Source organism: Hesperophylax consimilis, chromosome 25, assembly GCF_061612785.1.
Source record: "Hesperophylax consimilis isolate HC1 chromosome 25, BYU_Hcon_1.0, whole genome shotgun sequence".
NCBI lineage: Eukaryota > Metazoa > Arthropoda > Insecta > Trichoptera > Limnephilidae > Hesperophylax > Hesperophylax consimilis.
The window spans coordinates 3,104,374-3,118,820 of record NC_142860.1 but is presented as its reverse complement, the minus strand read 5'-3'; the positions used below and the strand labels follow the sequence as shown (position 1 = coordinate 3,118,820).

The 14,447-nt window shown below is 35.4% G+C and overlaps 1 protein-coding gene across 1 annotated transcript in view; it reads right to left on the bottom strand.

Annotated features, from left to right (window-relative positions):
- Positions 1–10,957, bottom strand: part of LOC149411440 (facilitated trehalose transporter Tret1-like) — a 56,735-nt gene extending 45,778 nt beyond the window's left edge. The window contains exon 1 of the mRNA XM_089647019.1: positions 10,737–10,957. The gene's annotated coding sequence lies outside the window, so the exon portion shown is untranslated. The remainder of the gene's footprint in view (positions 1–10,736) is intronic.
- Between the last annotated feature and the right edge of the window lie 3,490 nt (positions 10,958–14,447).

Sequence of the window (14,447 nt, the reverse complement as noted above, 5' to 3'; positions counted from 1 at the left end):
GCTAACTCACCAAACGTAGCGAACCATTTGGGATGACCTATGGTAGAGGAGTTGGTTATCGATTAAATGGTTCCCGGGGCGATGGTACCCAGACCCGCCTTCCAAATTGATACATTCAACTCAAGCATGGCCGCTTTACAGTACAGAATTTAATATAAAGCAATACTCCCACTTCTGTATCAAATCCCCTTTGATTAAATTAAAATCCAGTAGTGTTAATATTATTATTTCTCCAGGCTAACTTACTTGGCAATAATTAATTTAGAATCAGTTTGTCTTGATGAATTATTTTTTTCCAGCAGCCTACAAGCAAAGCTTGATCTAATTGGATCCTATTCTTGAATTATATTAATTAATTCGGTTTATTTCAGATGGAAGCTTATCCATTGAAGTAAAAGCGTGTTTCTCCATGTAACTGAGATCTTATTCAAATTAAAATTGAGATCGGAATCCTCAATCAGCGGAATACAGGGTTGTATATTTCTTGAAACAACTGTTGCTTACTTTGCTCGCATTAAAGTTTATTCTTGTCGGGAAATTAATTTTGAACAGCTTGGTTCATGGGGGAAGGAAGGTGGCCCTTCTTTTCGGAGCATAGGTTCAAATCATTTGTCTTTCGTGACTCCGGAGTTATCTCAAATTTATCTTAGTTCAAATAATTTGTTTGTCGTGACTCCGGGGTAATCTCAAACTTGTGTTAGTTCAAATCCTTTGTGTGTGGTGACTCCGGGTAATCTCAAACTTATTTCTGTTCAAATCCTTTGTTTGTGGTGACTCCAGGGTTATCTCAAACTTATCTCAATAAAATCTTCAGCTTCAACTAAAATCTTTGTGATTTATTGGTTGATAATGGGGTCTATATATTTTATTTATCCTAACCTTGAGATTCTCACCTTTTTTACTTTCCTCTTTTTCTCGACAGTTAACGCCATATATGGGTAACCTAATAGAGTACTACGAGTGCCATGTATGGATGAGCTCTTTTATTAATATCAAGTATAACAAGATTTGGTTAAATATTTATTTTGCGACCGTGTTGTTTTTGATAAAATGTGTTCCTCTGTTTGCCATCACTGTGACTTGGCAGATTGGTAAATTAAATAATCTATGTCACATATGCAACATTGTTTATTTATTTATTGTACGCCAATGCGGGCTATTACAAACATTTGATATACAAATAGGTTAGTGGAATTTGTTTTTGGGGTGTTATGCCGTGTTGCGCTAACTCCATCTTTAGCCAACGTTTCGGACAGCATTGCAGTGTCCATCATCAGGGCAGATGTGTTATTTGAGGTTGTGTTAAAATGTGAGCTTAAGTATGAGGTTGTGATACCGTGTTGCCAGCTCCAACCCTCTGAGCTAACATTAACGTATCATTTTTTAAATTTTTTTATTTAAAGTGGTTTTTCTTCGTTTAGCTCTGGTGTAGCCGTCAATTACCGGATACCAAGAACTATTGAGCTTAGCTCCATCGTCTCTATTAATGTTTACGGGATTTTTATGAATTTCAATGGCTTCCGTAATCAGCCGTGATCTATAAGTTTTGGGTCTCCCCAGGATTTCAGGAACAAATCCAAAGTAATGCCCGGTGTCAATCAAATGCTCGGCAATTGCCGATTTGTCAGGGTGGCCGAGTTTACAAGCTCTGAAGTGTTCTGAAATCCTTTTGGAGATAGTCCGCTCTGTCTGGCCTATATAGACTTTGTCATATCCGGAACAGCTGAGTTTATACACCCCATCTGTTTCCAGAGGAAACTAAGTCTTTGCAGACCTCAGTAAGTCCTGTATCTTTGTTGTTGTTCCGAAGACAGTCTTGATATTTTCCTTTCTCAATAGCCTGGCAATTCTGTCTGTCACATTGTGCACATAGGGCAGGAAGGCACAGCCTTTCGACTCTTGTTCAATTCTGTCTTCGTTTGGTGCAGATTTGGCTCTTATGATTTGCCTTGTCTGACTTGCTGGGTAACCGTTACGCTCCAGTGCATCGGTCAGCTTCGTAAGTTCCGCTCCGATTTTATGTTCTTCACATATTCTGGTCGCTCGGGTCACCAATGTATGGATAAGTCCTCTCTTCTGCGCTGGGTGGTGGTGCGAATCAGCGTGTAAGTACCGATTCGTATGGGTTGGTTTCCTATATACAGTATGCCCTAGGCTACCATCGTGTTTCCGCATCACCTCCACATCTAGAAAGGGCAGGATTTTATCTTCGTTTTCCAGTTCCATTGTGAATTTAATTTTGCTGTGGAGAGAATTAAGATGGTCCAGGAATTCATTTAGTTTCTCCGTTCCATGAGGCCAAATAGCGAAGACATCGTCGACGTAGCGCCACCATACTTTAGGGACAGCCAAAGCTGTGTCGAGTGCCACTTCTTCAAACTTCTCCATAAAAAAGTTCCATAAAAAAGGCCTCCTGAGGATGCGATCACAGCTCGCCCGCTGCGCAACAAGAGCAGACAAGCTCGTCATCCTGATTGAGCTCCTAGACACCCTCGATGCCTAATACCGAGACGGTGAAAGTCCTCGTATGGAACGCATTTAGCGTGCGCAACAAGACAGACGAACTGCTCGCTTTGGCAAACGAATTACACACCGACATTATTCTCCTATCAGAATCTCATTTGAATCCAAGCGTACCGCTGAGAGTGCAAGGTTTCGAGATTTATCGTGACGATCGACAAGGAAGATCAGGCGGAGGAACCGCAATATTCGTTCGACAATCTATGACGTCCACAAGAATACCTACTCCGAAGTTGAAGCACGCTGAAGCCACGATTATCGAAGTCACCATAGAGGGTAGAGCGCATACCATCATCTCCGTATACTGCACCCATAGTAACCTAGTGAGAGAAGATCTCAATAAATTGCTCAATCTGGGACCAATTGTTGTGATGGGAGGCGATTTGAACGCCAAACACAACTACTGGAATAACTACAGAGGTAATGCGAACGGAAATACGCTCTTTACACACATGCAGACAAATACCTATTCGATAATGGCGCCCGACAGACCTACGTACTACTCGCGACTATCTAGATATCCGAGTACATTGGATATAGTACTCGAGAAAAATGTTAAGACAATATCTCCACTGCGCACATTAGACGAACTGTCTTCGGACCACCTGCCCGTGAGCTTTACTATAGGCGGCACAACTTCAAGGACCCCCAGAAAACAGCGCAATTATAAGGATGCAGACTGGGAAGGATTTAAAAAGGAAGTCAACGAACGAATTCATCTCACTTCGGGAACTCTGCGCTCGCCACAAGAAATCGACGAAGCTACAAGCACTCTCACAGAGATTCTTCAAACAGCACAAGACACACACATTCCTCTCAAAGAAATACATTCATACACGATCAAGCTTCCCGAACACGTTTTATCGCTCATCAAGGACAAAAATCGCCTGCGACGCATGTACCACCGCACGCGTGACGAATACTTCAAGACAGCGTACAACTGCCTGCAGAGGGAAATCAAGACCGAAATTGCAGAACTCAAGCGCGAACTTTGGGACAAAAAAGTTGCGTCGCTCACGCCGAAGGATAATTCCCTATGGAAAATGGCGAGCGCGCTGAGACATAAAGATTACACAATTCCCCCGCTACAGAAATTGAACGGCCCCGGGACGGCGCTTTCGCTACAAGAAAAAGCTGAAACACTCGCCGACGGGTTCGAGAGAGCTTACGCCGCTACAGACGGCCTTTCCGACCCGGCTACGGACCGGATCGTAGCTGACTCTCTACGAGATTTGAACGAAGCGGAGCAGACAAACGCTGAAGATATTCATTTCACAACGCCGAGCGAGATTGCGGTCACAATCAAGCGACTCAGAACGAACAAGGCGCCGGGAAGCGATCAAATACACAACATTCTACTCAAACATCTTCCTCAAAAAGCCATCATCTACACAACAAAATTGTTCAATGCCTGCCTCATGACCGGGCATTTCCCCCAGATTTGGAAATCGGCGACCGTGCTGCCTTTCGCAAAGCCGAATAAAGATAGAACGCAACCGACAAGTTACCGGCCGATTAGCCTATTATCTACGCTGAGCAAGGTATTTGAACAAATTATACTCAACAGGCTTGTACCACACCACGACGACAACAAGACTTTGCCAGACGAGCAGTTCGGCTTCAGAAAGAGGCACTCCACGACCCATCAACTCACCAGAGTAGCGGAATTTATCGCAAGAAAATTTAACGAACATCGCTTCACCGCCGCTGCGCTCATCGACCTAGAGAAGGCATTCGACACCGTATGGATTGACGGGCTCGTGCATAAGCTGCACCGCACTAACACGCCCATATACCTAACGAGACTGATACAGGAATACCTAAAGAATAGATCGTTCAGAGTGTTCATAAGGAACGTGCTATCTTCAATGCGTGAGATTCCAAAAGGCGTGCCGCAAGGAAGTTTACTGGGACCATTTCTCTTCATTCTATTCACCTACGACATCCCCCGAGACGAGAGATGCAATCTGTCTATCTACGCAGATGACGTCAAACTATACGTTTCTTCGCTGAAAGCGAACATGGCCGCGATTTACCTACAGAGAGCGCTCGACGCGCTCGTAGAGTATTACAAGAAATGGCGCCTGAAACTGAACGAGGCGAAAACCGAAGCCATCATGTTTACGAGAAAACGTATAAATAGAAAACCTGACTTCAACATCGAAATGGGAGGACACAGCATTGAATGGAAAGATGAAGTTACATATCTCGGCCTGACCATGGACTCCCGCCTCAACTGGAAATCTCACCAAGCGAAAATGCACGCGCGCACGCGACAAGCGATCGGCATGATGAAGCCAATTTTCAATAGACGGAGTCCGCTACTTCCCAAAACCAAACTCCTCATCTACTACTCGCTCATTCGTCCGGTACTCTCTTATGCGATTCCCGTATGGAGCAGCATCTCACACACAGACCACAAGAATCTACAGACACTTCAAAATCTCTGCATTAAAATCACATACAACACGAGACTCAGAACAAACTTGAAGAGATTACACGAACGAGAACAAATTCCAACTCTATACGAATTCACACACAGACTGACTGAACGCTTTTACAAATCACTCACACTTAGTAAAAATCAACTAATACGAGACATAGGACAATACAATGCTCCGAGCGACCTGACATTCAGATACACACATAGACTACCAAAACACATCCTCATGGACCATGACCACATATGGCACATACCAGAACTAGACGCGGACGAATAGCGAGCAGTAGGTATTTCCTAAACTCCCGACCTTCTTCCCAAATATATAATGTTTATATATCTATTTATATATTTATATAATATTTTATAATTTGTATGTATATGTATGTTTATTTTCTATCTTCCCATAAGTATATATTAACATAAAAACAGACACACACACACACATCTCAAAAATGCAGGACATCATATACCGATGTTACTGAAGGCCGCAAACGTTTCAAGTTGACGTTCGGCCGCTCCTTCCTGGGTAAGGTTTTCTGCGATTTTCCTTACTCCCAACGGCAAATGCGGAAGGACTCCAACAAAAGGGCGCAGCCAAAATTTCCCTCCCATTCCCAACACAACACAAACAGACACGTATGTAGTATATGGCCGCTGTAGGTCGCCGCTGGTGCTGATGCTGGATGATGATACATGCAATTTTAGTAGGGTTTTTAGGTAACAAATTTTTTCCCTACCGAGAAAATACAAGGCCTCTAAGTCTATAAAAGCCAGGTAATATTTAAATAAACCCATATGAGGTAAAAATTGTGAGGCGCATATGACGCCGTTCTATTTGTATAAAGAACATTAACTTTAAATTCAGTAAATTTAAATGATTCACCACTTCATGGAATATAAGAATCTAGAAAATGAAAAAAAAAAAAAAAACAACCTCAAATAACACATCTGCCCTGATGATGGACACTGCAATGCTGTCCGAAACGTTGGCTAAAGAAGGAGTTAGCGCAACACGGCATAACACCCCAAAAACAAATAACAAAAATACTTTTGGCCGTGAAAATCTTAAATCATATTAGGTTAGTGGAACATTAATGAAGAAGGAAAATTTGTATTAGTCATATAGAAATTCATTGCAGAAGAATTATATTATGCTAAGCTTTATTATTAATATTAATGAGTTATGTTAATATATCCTTCTTGTAACTATATTCTTTGAAGTTGAACATATCTACAATTTCTGCGAAATTATTTATAACTGCATGTGATTTCTCACATGTTAAATGCATGTTTAAATTTATATATAATCTAAGCAATTCTAATTGCAAAAATAATGTTATAAAAACTGTCCAGTGTAATCGTAGCTTTACTTTTGCGTGCAATGCATGTGCTCGGATAACAAAATGGACACCCTTACAATGCAATTCTTAAATGGAGACGCTGACCAAGTGATAAGAAATAATAATTATAATGGTGTGTTTATACAAACGCTTTGTAAAACCACACGAATATAAGAAATGTATCATAGATTTTTATTTGGACACTAATGGAAAAAATCTACGTTTTTTGCTCAAGTTTTTCATGAATAATGTAATAACCCCCGAGTGTTTCGCGGTACGAGTGTAGAACACGTTTCTATATGTTAACAATGGTTCCGATTTTTTACTATGGTCAGAACAAGTTTAACAAAAGACCAAGAAGAACTACATGTTTAACGAAAGAAAAACTACAACGATAAAAATGAGTAAGGCGTTTTTATCAAGATACTGTTGAAAATGTGAATGGATTTCCCAAAAAATATTCAGAATATTTCTGAACACGTGTGCAACAAGGTGGCCTTGTCGAAATAAATACCAATATTATCATTTTTAAGAACACCTGTTCCGATTTCCTCATAGCATATTCGTGCTTTATATTATGAAATTTGTGAAATCATTTGTTATAGATTAGTAATTAATTAACAATATTTCATATGACTAAGTTTTCTTCTTGTAGTTTTTGCTGTAAGCTAGGCTATATCTACTTTATGAGGGCCTCTTTAAAACTAATTAAATTGAAGAAAATCACCCATTACTTTATAATTACATAAATACACTAAACTATTTTTTACATTGACTTTAATTCTAAGAAACATTTATATACCCTTTGAAAAATTAATGTTATAATTCTTGTTTTTGTTATATTTGGACTAAAATCCCAAAGTCACATTTCTATACCGCCCCTGGCCTGGCACTGATAAGAAAGCATAAAGTCCCATTTGAATCATTGATTCTTAGTAAGATAATATATTACTTGTATCGAAAACACTTTAGGACCGATGAATCAAGGCTTTACTCTGCATTTAGTAAAGGTTAAAATTAACCTTTGAGACGGAAAATATATTACTGATGAAATCAATCTTCCGATTGATTCAACAGCATAAATAACTTGATTTTACCCACTGAATAAAAACTCAATACAAGTGTGACTTTTAGGTACATAGTAGATACTTTCACTGCGTCGTTTGAAATGGCTTTAGCAGTGTTTCGTTACCAGATTTGAATATCCAGATATATCATTATCCTTAACCTTACAAAATACCTCAATAGCGGACGGTTGGGAGCAGTTGGGACTCTTGCGACTATCACATAAAAAAAATGATTTGAAAAAAAACTGATATCGTCAATTTAAAAATACCTTACAACTCCTAGGGCCCATGCAGACCAAAAGAATCTATTATCGATTTTTCGATGATATTTATACATTAAATAATAAATAACATATAACCAACTCTTTTCACAATTGAAAACTATGAAACAAAAAACATTGCATTTTCGTGTAGGTATCTTTTTATAAATAACTTCGATTTAAATTTCGATTTTGCTTTCTCGATTGAATGAATGAATTGGCATATTTGATCAAGCTGTGACTCTGTAGATAAGCTAGTTTTGTGCATTTTAACAATGACAATCACAAACACTCTATTATCTTTTGATTGCACCAATGCACACACATGCGCACCTCGCGCATTTTTATAAAATTGGATGACATTCAAATTTAGAGCAGATAATATAAGAAATATATCTCAGTACCATCTAATTATGATTTGGCTTATGCCAAAGCGCGGTTCACTTATTTTAGTTATTCCCGGGGAAGAATCTTCAATTAGTCAAACTAAATATATTTTTACGCTTTTTTCATTTGAAAAATATTTTAAAAGTTCACAACAATGTATAGCTAGTCCCTGGGGAGGAAGATTAAATAATCTGTCAAAAAAAAAAAATTATTCATAAAAATTGGTATTATTTTGTGTGACTTCTTCTGCTTCATATTTTAAAAAAAACTTAAAGATTAAGTAAGTTTATTGTAATTTTATAAATAAGATTATATGTTGATCCTATTTAAGAAATTGTTTTTACATCAATACCAATGATCCCATTTCATCAATGATCCAATTTCATCAATGATCCAATTTCATCAATGTACCAATTTCATCAATGATCCCATTTTATCAATGGTCCCATTTCATCAATGATCCCATTTCATCAATGATCTCATTTCATCAATGATCAAAATAACGACGCTTTAATTGCTGTTTTTTCTTATTCAAACTTACAATAAATAAATATTTCTGGGCGGTTTTACTGCACTTAACGGCAAGTACAAAAAATTATTTCAGTATATCTTTCAACATAACACGACATATTCTGATAAAAATAATATTAAGCACCTATTTTAGAATATAATAGCCATAAATCCTCAAGAAGATTATTAAATAACCTGGTGTTTGCGAGCTTGAATGTAGTGGGAAGAGAAGGAGATGGGCAAGATGAAGGTTGGGAAGTACCTGGATATTCAGATCTGGTCACCAAACACAGTTAATACCATTTTTTAAAAGTCATACCATCAATGTATGTCATATGTCATTGAAGAAGAATATAATACTAAAAATCTAAATGAAACAGAACAAGAGTAAACCATAAGAAAAACAATAATAAACTATAATAATTACATCCCAATGGTCTAGCGTTTAAAGACGTTATCCCTATAAGATAGAGTTATGTTTCAATGTTGTGAAGTTCAAATATAAGTGTGTAGGTAATAAAATACTATTATTGTAGTTTCAGAATAGCTTTATACTAGATATAAAATGTAAAATTTCATAGCTAAACACATTAAACAAAAAAAAACAACAAAAAAAATTGTCTATAGGTACTTATTCTGGAAGTCTATGTATCTAGATATGACTTGAGATTTAACGGCCAAAAGTACTATCGTGGTTTATTTTTGTACCTAAAAGTGACATTGATTAAAATAAAAAATTAAGGCGATGCCGTACGTAGTAATGCAAAATCATGTGTTTTTGGTTGGAAATCGAGTATTTTGTATATATTAGTCTTTTTATAAGCCCAGAAAAAAATAATGTATAGCCCTATGAAAACTGCTTCAAAGTTCAAAATCTCCTACTTACGAATCCATTTTCGGTTATGATTTTATTGTATAATGTGGCAAATTAAGTTATTTATAAAATGATCGGAAAAAAAATAAATATTTATGCCTGAACATCCACAAAATAAAATAAAAGGCACTTTTTGGCCATGTTTTTTTTGTTGAATAAATCAAAACAAGCGGATGGTGTTAAGCGGGAATTTAAACCTTATCGCCATCTACGTAAGGGTTGTTATTGATAGCGGCTCAATTTAAAATATTACACGACGTAGTGCATCGCCTTAAACAAAAAATATAAATTATTATTATAGGAGTCGGTTGACGTAAGGTTCCCGTGAGCACTTAGGACATAGGCCCACTGTGCTATCTCGGATTTTATCTCTTCCTTTAAGCCTCTGCATACACAATTTCTACCGATTTATAACAACTTTCTCGCTAACTCTTTAAATTTTTAAATTTAAAAAAAAAATATATTTTAAAAGATAATATCAAAACATTTGTTTTGCCAAAACGATTATTATACGCTCCCTCTAACATTCGTATTTACATATTATCTCCCTTTCAAACCATATTTGAAAGCTTACTACCGGGTCTTAATAGTAATTCTGTCCTTTTTATAAAGTTCAGCAGGGTTGTCATTGGATATGTGGCTATGTCTTTTGGTTATACAACGTGTCTTCCCAGGTAACTGAGCCTTGTTCCCAGCAGGGCGCGACATTGGCAAAATGTTAAAATTTATTGAAAAATAAAATATACTATAAAATAAATATTTAAAAAGAGATTCCCAGTTGAGACCGTTATTTTTTCATTTTTTTTTTTGTTTATTGTTCTTTTTCTTTTTTCGATAATTTTATTTATTTTTATTTTATTAATACAAGACTTAGAGGATACATATGGTTTTTGTGATATTTCACCCTCAATGCTAGGGATGACCCTGTGTTTGGATGGTGAATTTTACAGTTCTTGAGAGAATAACATTAATTAAACAAGTAAGTATACATAGAAGTAAGTAAGTAAGTATACATATCTACAATCGTAATGGTTATTAAATGCAATGCAAGTATGAGATTTATTTGTTTGATTATTACTATGTAGATAATTATAATGGTGGAATGGATTACATGTATAATCAGAGTTACGCAAGTAAGGAACGTAAGCGTTGGTGTTGAGAGTAAGTGGTGTACATATGATATTACCTTCATATTCAATGATACAATTATTACCTTTAAGTACATTTCAATTCATTTACAAATATCAGTCAAATTTATCTGTACACTTCGGCATTTGAATCAATGACCTCTCCACGGATATAGTATCAATAAAATTTTTTTTTTTTTAAACTTACAAATCTTCCACTGATTTTCTCGTACATTCACTAAACTGCACAAAACATCTTATGATAAAAACACAAAAAAATCACATAAGTTGTGAACTAGTCTTCCTTAATTAAAATAGAGTCATCCGTATTTAAGTCGCAAAAACTGATTTTAAAACACTTGTTTTTGTCTTAAAACTTAATAATTACTGTTCAGTCTCTAAGATCACATTGAAGAATGAATACAATACAGTTTGTATTTGATTCAGTTCTATGTAATCGACATACACTTTGACCCTATCATCTTAAATAAAAATAACCTCATGTTTGTTTTGTCCAAACATTATTTAAAATACTGAGAGAAGTCAGATAACATTTGTAAGTCGGTAACGGATAACATTGGTAGGTGTTATCTACGTCAAAACTTGACCCAGAGGTTAGTTAACTACTTCAGTTTATCAATGATAAAAGTTAAGTTATTTTCTGCATACGCCTTGTCTAGACGTACTAGTTTGAGAGATTGTTATTGACTGTCTAAATATTTCTCAATTTTAAAAGAGAACTGCGATTGTATTTCGGTGTTTCGTACTCAGATATGTTTTTATGGTTCCATGATAACTCAACACAGTGACAATTCAACACACCTTTAAAAAGTGATATAAAGTCATTAGAAACGATGAAAAAAAATAACCCTAACCTTACCTACTTAACCCAGTTAATAAAGTTTTTGTTTCATCACTTTCCATTACTTTATATAACTTTTTAAAGATGTGATGAATTATCATTGTGGTGATTTATCCGGTCACCGTTTAAGAGATTGTTATTGACTGTCTAAATATTTATCAATTTTAAAAGAGAACTGCGATTGTATTTTAGTGTTTTGTGCTCAGATATGTTTTTATAACTGCACGGGAACTGAACTCGTGACCTTTTGGTTCAAAGCCGAATGTACCTACACCATCGTGGTGAAATTAAAATTCGGAAAAATAAATTAAAACTCTCGGTTTTTACAGGTTTGAACCCCGGTGTGAGCAAACATGATTTTTTCTTCAATACTTTTAATTTTTTCAGTTTCATTTTAAAATTCGTTAATACTCATACGAAGCCTTACTAAGCCATAGGCTTTCAAACATGTAGATTATTATTGAATAAAATGTGGTGTAAAGTATTTCATTTGATTTTTTAAAATATAAATTTTAACATTTGACCCAGAGTAATACATTGAGTTCTAATTAAAAATGTTTTTCAAAACGGTTAGGTGTTTAGTTTGTTTTAATTCGCTTATTCAAAGGCTACGCAGTCTAATTCATAATTATAGTTCAATCAATGTTTACCGCCACCACTCAGTGACCAAACTAAAAAACAATATATTAGAATATTTGTAACTGATCCACAAAATGTCTTTTTTCTTACATGGAAACTTTATCTTGCAACTTAACAACAAACTTAACAGTGAAACTTAACAACATAACCAGTGAGTGTATTGATGTCAAATTCGGGGTGCCTCAAGGAAGTATTCTTGGTCCGATTCTGTTTCTTATTTACATTAATGATCTATGCCACATAGAATGTGACGGAGAAATCATCAGTATTGCGGATGATACTGTTCTCCTTATAAATGGGAATAATTGGATAGAAACATTTAAGAAATCAGAAGACACACTAAAAAGGATTAAAAATGGCTAGACTACCATTCACTTACACTAAATGTTAATAAAACCAAATTCAACACTTTCAAAATAAAAAATCTGAAGAAAACCTTAACTTTAAAATTCACAGCCCGCATCACTTAAATGAGCATTGTAATTGTCCCTCATTAGAAAACGTTGACCATATAACGTATCTGGGTATAAAAATTGACGGAAATTTAAAATGGCCAAATCACATTAGCTATTTAGATAATAAAATTAAAAAACTAAGTAATGTTTTCAAAACTATCAGCAATGTGGCAATTAAAAAAGACTTCAAATCAAATCAAAATCTACATGGCTCTCTGTCAATCACTGTTAGAATACGGTATTATCGGATGGGGCAGTACAAATAAAAATATACTAAATCCACTAATTCAAACTCAAAAAGCCATAATGAAAATTATAATGAAGTTCCTGTAAGAACTAGCATTGACGAAATCTTCACCAATCTTAACATCGTGTTAATTAAACAACTATATTCTACATCTATAATCAATTACATTCAAGTACAAAACCCAAGAAATAACAACAAACACGTACAATAGAAACACGAGATCTCATGGTCAAAAACTTATCCAGCAAATAACTACTAATACAACTTTTGGGCAAAAAAGCTTCTTATATCATAGTAATAAACTTTACAATAAAATACCACTGTCACTCAAAAACCTCAACATTATAACATTTAAATCTCAAATAAAAAGCTGGATACTTATTATAGGGAGATCTGAATAGAAAATATACTGATATCAAACACAGACTAAAAACCGAATCTACTAAACTGAACTGAAAAAATTATGGTACATGATATATTTATGTTTATAATTAAATTCATATATTACTTCGTTGTAATATTATTTTTTTATAATTAAATTATAATATGTAAATGACATCCTCAGCACGGGAGATCCCAGTAAGGATATCATTATCTCTACATGTAACTAAGAAAGGAAGACAATAAATCATAATATTATTATTATTATCTTTATATTATATTCTCTATGTTCCATAAGGCGACCGGATAAATCATGGAAATGATAATTCATCACATCTTTAAAAAATTAAGTCATGGAAAGTGAAACAAAAACTTTATTAACTGGGTTAAGTAGGTTAGGTTAGGTTAGGTGAAGGTTTCATCGTTCGTAATGACTTTATATCACTTTTTAAAGGTGTCTTGAATTGTCACTGTGTTGAGTTATCGTGGAACCGTAATATACACTCATTATTGTTTTCCTGAACAGCTTGCCATAAACATTCATTCAAAGCCTTCATTGCGTGAATAAATAAATAAATAGTAACAAGATCTAAGCAGCTGGGCATTCATAATTTTTTCTCGGATGTTTAGACTATCAAAAAGGACAAACTTGCCAAGGCAATATTTAGAAAAATTATTCTATTTTTGAAATTATACGACCCTCCCTCCTCTCCCCCCACGGCTTAACACTACCCTGTTCCTGGTAACAACAACAGATAACTTTAGTGCGAGAATTTAAATAAGCGTGTATATGAAAATTAAATAAATACTGTGAATTGTTTTCGTAAATATTTACACTTTCTTCACAGTAAAATACTTTGCTTTTATTTAGACTGGAAACTCTTGAAATAATTGGGAACGAGCTGGGAAGGATGGCTAGGAGGATAACGTTCTATCTGCTATGATCTTAAAATCTGTATTTGTTTAGAAACCTAACTTCTAGCTCAGCTCGGTTCTGAACTAGAGGGGCGCACCTGTACACTAGAGACATCTCTTGACCAACTCTATAAACGCTATGAACAACTAGCAATAAAGCAATCTATGCTGCTTAGTTCAAAATATCACATACAACCTTTTGAATTATTTTATCAACAGATGGCGTCTTTGGCTGTGAATAAGAAACAGAGGTCGCTTGCACATGAAATAGCGGTGAACAATGCGGATACTTATCCATAGCTGAACGGCAGAAAAAGACAATATTTCTTATCACATAATTTATATGATTATGTAATGAATCCAAAAATTCCAAAAATATTATATTTATTGACAAACAAAAAAAACTATGTGCTCATGCGC